Genomic DNA, 6,000 nt, shown 5'->3' on the forward strand with positions numbered 1-6,000 from the left:
ATCCCCTCTCTGCTCGCGTAATCAGATTTACCGGTAGAGCTGAGTGAGGTGTGTTGGAAAAGGTAGGACCTCTAAATATGAATTTAACATCTTCGGGCAGACCCGTGGATATATTGACTTCGTTACATATGATGCTATTTCGTGACCTCCAATATCTGCTATGTCAAAAGATATGGAAATCGTCAAAACTATAAGGCACGCGCGATTTCAAATTGGTATTGCTTTACTGGCGAATAATTTTTTCCTGCTGAATGGCATTTGTCCTTTGGGGTTCAGATCGCCAGGCCAGGAACATTCGGCGCCAGCCATTTAGCCGTCTATGGATAATTAAACATATATGTATATTGTATATATATATCAAAGTTTTCGTTCACCACAAGGGCATTCCTTCTCGGCCGAGGTCTTCTCGCTCGTGATCGTTCTGGCACAATTCTCGGAGTCCCATGTTACATGGCCTATAACTTCATATGTCTTGGTGCGTCGTGGCGCAGTAATGGCCGACGCCGAAGTCTCCATTTCTATAAATTCTACCTATTTTCGTGGGGGAAGGGTACCCAAAAATAAAAATAATAGCCAATATTAAATCACGCTCCCAGCGCAACAAACAATTTGAATAAGTGACATAAATTTCCAAAAAAATACTCTATAAATCATTTTGGGCCCCTTCGAGCTCGCCCCCCCCCAATTGGCGGGTTTGTGGTGCGGCAGTTACGGTCCTGTTCCCCACTACCCAACACATTTGTCATCACAGAGCAGCTATTTGATGGTTTGACTACAGAAGACACACAACCGCACCAGTACGTAAGACAATCGCCTATAACTGCAACGTAAAACGTATTGTGAACCGATACCAGTAACGCTAAAAAAATCTAGAAAGCGTTATTTCACGTCAAACTAGTCGTGCTAGATGCGTTTGTGACGCCATGATTGGCTATCCAGAGTTAAAAATGAGGTTTTGTGAACACCGCGCAATATATTTTTCGATACATACATTTCAGAGCAGTTGACTGGTAGCGGTAATTGCGCATGTGTCTCCGGGAATATGAAGACTGTCCTGTAGATAATTTTGAGCAAACGCGTCTATTCCCCACTAGAAACCATTGAATTCCCCACCAGTGGGGAATTTCCCATCAGTGGGGAACCACTGATATGTACTATCGACTTTGTTTTTTGGTGTGCTCGCTATTGTGCAAGACCTCCTCATGTAGTCGATGTAGAGAGATTCACAATGGTTTTTAGAAAGCTTTATTTCTGCGTCCTCACGGCAGCCAGTTCAGACAAGAAGGCATGACATTGTCATGGGTCCACCAAGTGTCCATTTCCCGTATTCTGTGCTAGACACTTGGCGACCCTAGAATTAACAGTAACATCACAATAGTAACTAACAATCATCACATACACCCCGAATGGGTGGGCTGTCACCAAAGGTGGTCAAAGTAGTCAATAAAGCTACTCAAATAGAAGCAGTATTAGCGACTAAAAAATCTACTCAAGCACAAGTAGAAGTACTTCTTCAACAAGCCACCTAAAACTACTTGAAGTAGAAGTAGAATTGACCGACTTTAAATCTACTCAAGTAAGTAAGTAGTTTTGAAAACAGTCTTAATTCGTTCGCATGGACTGTCAAAAGCTGCAAATTGAGCTATGCAGAAGGTGCAGAGAATAACTTGATTCGTATTGATGCATCCCAGGAGGTATCAACTGTCGGCAAAATAAGCATTCTTTCGCATCGCGGGATGCAAATTATAGTATTGATATGAAAATGCGATACTAAGCCTTTGTTTACTAGAAGACCCCGTTTTCGATAATATCATGGCATGGTGCCCTAGCCCCACGCAATATTATAAGGCCCCAAGTTTAGGCGAAGAGCAATACGGAGAAGTTGTTTCGGATACGGTTTCAACACTTTGTGTGATTAGTATACGTTAATAACAAATATTGTGGATCGTAAAATTTATATTGAGTGTTGCTATATTTTCGGATAATAGAGGCATTACTACACTTGCTTTTATGCTTCAACATGTAGCCTATGTTCTGCAGACAAACGAACTGAAAGTAATTAGAACTGAAAGGATGATACTCGGAATTGAAAGTGTAATACAAATACCACTTAAAAAAAGCGGAAAATATATTTTATGTCTTTGTCCATAAAGCTTCAAAGGTGATCTGCTAAAACAGGTGTAACGTTAAAAAAACTGAATTTTCCAGATTAGCAGAACACGTCATGGGCTGCTCGATAACGATATGATAAGTAATTGCTAGATTGTAAAACGGGAGTTTCAAACGTTATGGTGGGCCATATTTACTGTGTTGAAATATTTGATATAGGCGACAATGCGGTGTGGGCGGGGCCAAGCAATCCGGTACCTAAATTATATTCACTGATACTTTCGTGAAAACATATTTGCCACTCCACAACTGCTGCTGCGCGCAAAAAAAATTTTTGGGCTTTTATACTTGACTTTTATGAATATTAAATGTTGGTACTCCGTGAAAACAGCCCCAAAATTTCTCAGGCTATCTGTCGTATTGGGGGAATTAACTACTTCTACTTGACAAACTGAAAATAGCGAAAAGTAAGTGAGTAGATCACTAAATAATACGAAGTAGAAGTAGAAGTAGAAAAAATCAGATCTACTTGATTAAGTACCAGAAGTAGAGGAAAACTACTTGAGTACTTCCAATAAGTAGAAGTATTTCCTTACTGACCACCTCTGGCTGTCACATATTGAGGTGACTGTGTGAGTTGGGGAATCACGACATATTGGTTGGAGTCGGAGTTTGATAAAATGCCTTGACTGTGACTCCATCACTCCAACTACTTTAAAATGAAACCAAATGATCTGAGTTGTTGATAAAAAGTACCGTTGCAGTTACAGAAGTTTTAAACATCGCAAGAAATACGATTTTCATTTTGCCAAATTTACACAACACTGATTTTTTCGACTGACTGTCATCAGGAGCGCACGTCAGTAATTGCGGTAAACCAGTGGTTCCCAACCGTTTTGGATGTCGGAGCCGCATTTCAAACTTCACAGCACGTATGCAGCCTCATGAAAACACTCGAGTATGCTACTTATAACGAAAAAAACGGTTGCTAGCCAACTAATTTAAAAGTATACACAGGCACATATACTTATATAAATTCTATATCGGTTATTTAGCATTGATAGGCTCAGATTGGCGGATGCTGTGCATTGAAATAAACTGAAAACGCATATCATTACAACATATTACTATGTCGGTATGTTATAGCTCTTCATACATTGCAGCACACACTGCAGAAGTTTGCAGTGGATTATACGCTGAGTAATATTGGACTTATTGCAATTTATACTTGGATTTGAGCCGTTATTTTGATGATAGTAATATTGTCTCGAAATTTACCCTTCACAGAGACGATATATAAAGGTCTATATGACCAGCAGAACTCTAGATGTATCCAAGTCTGACGGGTATTCAAATTCATCCATGCGTTTGACGCCATCAGTCTGTGCAAGAATTCTGTTTTCCGGTTTTTAAAAGCGGCCTTTGAGGGCTTTGGACATAACCATCATCCTTCAGTTTAGAAGCAAACAACAACAATTTTATTTTTATTTTTTATTTTTGCACATTCCATAATTTTCACCAGAAACAATCCGCTCCATCAACTCCTTGTTATTAGAAAGTGCTGCTTGTAGTAGAAAGTAGATGCTTGTATGTAGTCTGCGGTCGTTGGTGCTGATCGACTTGTGGAAAAATTATCATCGACTGGCTCAAATTAATTATCATGATACACTTCTTGTGTTTTGGGGTATCAATGTGAGTTGAAATAGCTGTCATTCCTATGGCCTCCAGGTTGATGTCACAATTGCAGATATTGCTATGTGCGAAACACTCGCCCTTCAAGCTGCGTTAGATACCTTTGAATTCTCTCTCATAATCGTCACGAGTCACGACAATCGTTTTTACGCCTGTTCATTTAAACCAGTGGTTCCCAACGGGGGCGATATCGTCCCCCAGGGGGCGATTTGGCGGCCTAGGGGGGGCGAAAATGACGAAGGGGGCGACAGGGGGGCAAAAATGGACAAAGGGGGCGACGGGGGCGAAAATAGCGAAGGGGCGATGACGCGTTAAAACGGCTGTCCTTTTTTTTAGTCAACCCACGGAAATTTAGTTACAAAAGTGTGTCAAATTAGACATCGAGCCAAAGATTTGACCTTTTTTTTTAGTCAACCCGCCGGTGATTACAGTTTGTATGCCCAATTTTCGGTACACAAAATTTGGGGGGCGATGATCGGTGTTGACCTTGAAAAGGGGGCGATGGGTCGAAAAAGGTTGGGAACCACTGGTTTAAACTAATCAGATTTAGCCTTATTTGTAGCGAAAACTATATGCGCAAGTGCAATATAATTTAGAAAAATTTATCAATTATTTATAGCTTTACTACTTTTTAACCCATGGGTCGACTGCACTGCGACTTTTTTTGCTGCTTAATAAATGCCGCCTTCTCTACTGCTGGAGCTTATTCTGCGGTAGACCATACAGCAGGAATTGGTGCTGCTGTTTACTGTTAAAATGACGTTCGCTGTCGTAGCTTGGTACAGACGAAACTGCTATACCACCACTCACTGCCCATAGCTATCTCCCCACTTGGAAGTCATCAAATCTTGTGGTGTGCACGTCACAAGAGTTCTTTTCATTTATGATGTCATAAAATCTCGACGAAAAAGCATAATTTTAGAATATTATGCAACACAGATACCGGATGAAAATCATCGAAGTTCTGTAGCGGTTGATAATAAGACCAAATAAGGACGCAAGTCGAAAATAAGGACATTTCTTACGAATAAGGACAGTTGAGTTTTCTAAGACGTGCCCCTTCAAAATAAGGACAAATCTTAGAAATAAGGACGGTATGGCAACCCTGGTTATAAGTCATATTTATCTCTAGGCGCAATCTTAAAATTACTAGCAGGTCAACTGATAGATGCTTGCATTAAACATAATAATCAATTTTTTAGCCATGACGTCACGAATCTTTATTGGTGACGTCACAGTGGATTGACATTGACAATTGATAATATAGTGTAAATGTCGCTCCTTTGACAAAAATCGCTTCCGAATCCGGTCAACAACGGACAAAAATAACCCTAACCGGAACTACAAGATATGCAGTATTTTTACGTTCGGCGGTCATCCTCATCAGAACATCCATTTCGTATCAATATTCTTATATATTCGTGCTTTAACAGTTAAACCGATGAGGATCTCAATTGCTGTAACGTAACTACTACACTATGCATGCATGCGTTGACTACATCGGGTGCAAATCTCTGTGGGCTCATACTAAAACACCATGTTTTTAATGTAACCCTACATATGAAGCTAGATATTCTACATTGCGATAATAATCCATACTTCGACTGACAAATTTTCACTGAGATTCACATACTTCACACTTCAGTTTATAAGCACCATACAATAAGGTGTATAAAACAATCGATATTTCAGTCACCAATGACAACGTAGGACTATATTCCGCAGAACAATCCGCTTCAAGAAGGCGGATTCGAAAATCAGCGTCGTTCAGTCGTACTGATTCATTCAAAATATATCTTGACGATAATTGGCATGCCTTGCTCCAAGTCATCACAATTACAGCAAAGGAAACAATGAAATAGATTTAAAAACTAGTTCCGCTGGGGCTTGAACCCAGGACCTTCTGCGTGTTAAGCAGACGTGATAACCACTACACTACGGAACTACTCATAGGAAGTGTACTATCCCCTGATCGAATCTCGTAGTATTTAATGAAGCGTCTTTTTTAACCTTTTTGGGTTTCCTAATAGGTGAAACTTCAGAATAATATTATCGAACCGAGACATTCAAAAACTGAAGCCAACCCTAAATGCAGTTACAACAAAAGTATGCAACTGCTTTGAAATGGCCACTTTTTGTAATCTTCGGCATCTAATTTTCATGTTGAAAATTTTTCGCCCTTTAGAGACCCGAATCCAT

At 40.0% G+C, this 6,000-nt stretch overlaps 1 non-coding gene across 1 annotated transcript; it reads right to left on the reverse strand.

Annotated features, from left to right (window-relative positions):
- Nucleotides 1-5,673: 5,673 nt before the first annotated feature.
- On the reverse strand, nucleotides 5,674-5,746 carry Trnav-aac (transfer RNA valine (anticodon AAC)). Its single transcript has one exon. It is a non-coding gene; the product is annotated as a tRNA-Val (tRNA).
- Between the last annotated feature and the right edge of the window lie 254 nt (nucleotides 5,747-6,000).

Source organism: Botryllus schlosseri, chromosome 11 (assembly GCF_051294905.1).
Source record: "Botryllus schlosseri isolate E-star chromosome 11, Bs_hap1, whole genome shotgun sequence".
Taxonomy (NCBI): Eukaryota; Metazoa; Chordata; class Ascidiacea; order Stolidobranchia; family Styelidae; genus Botryllus; species Botryllus schlosseri.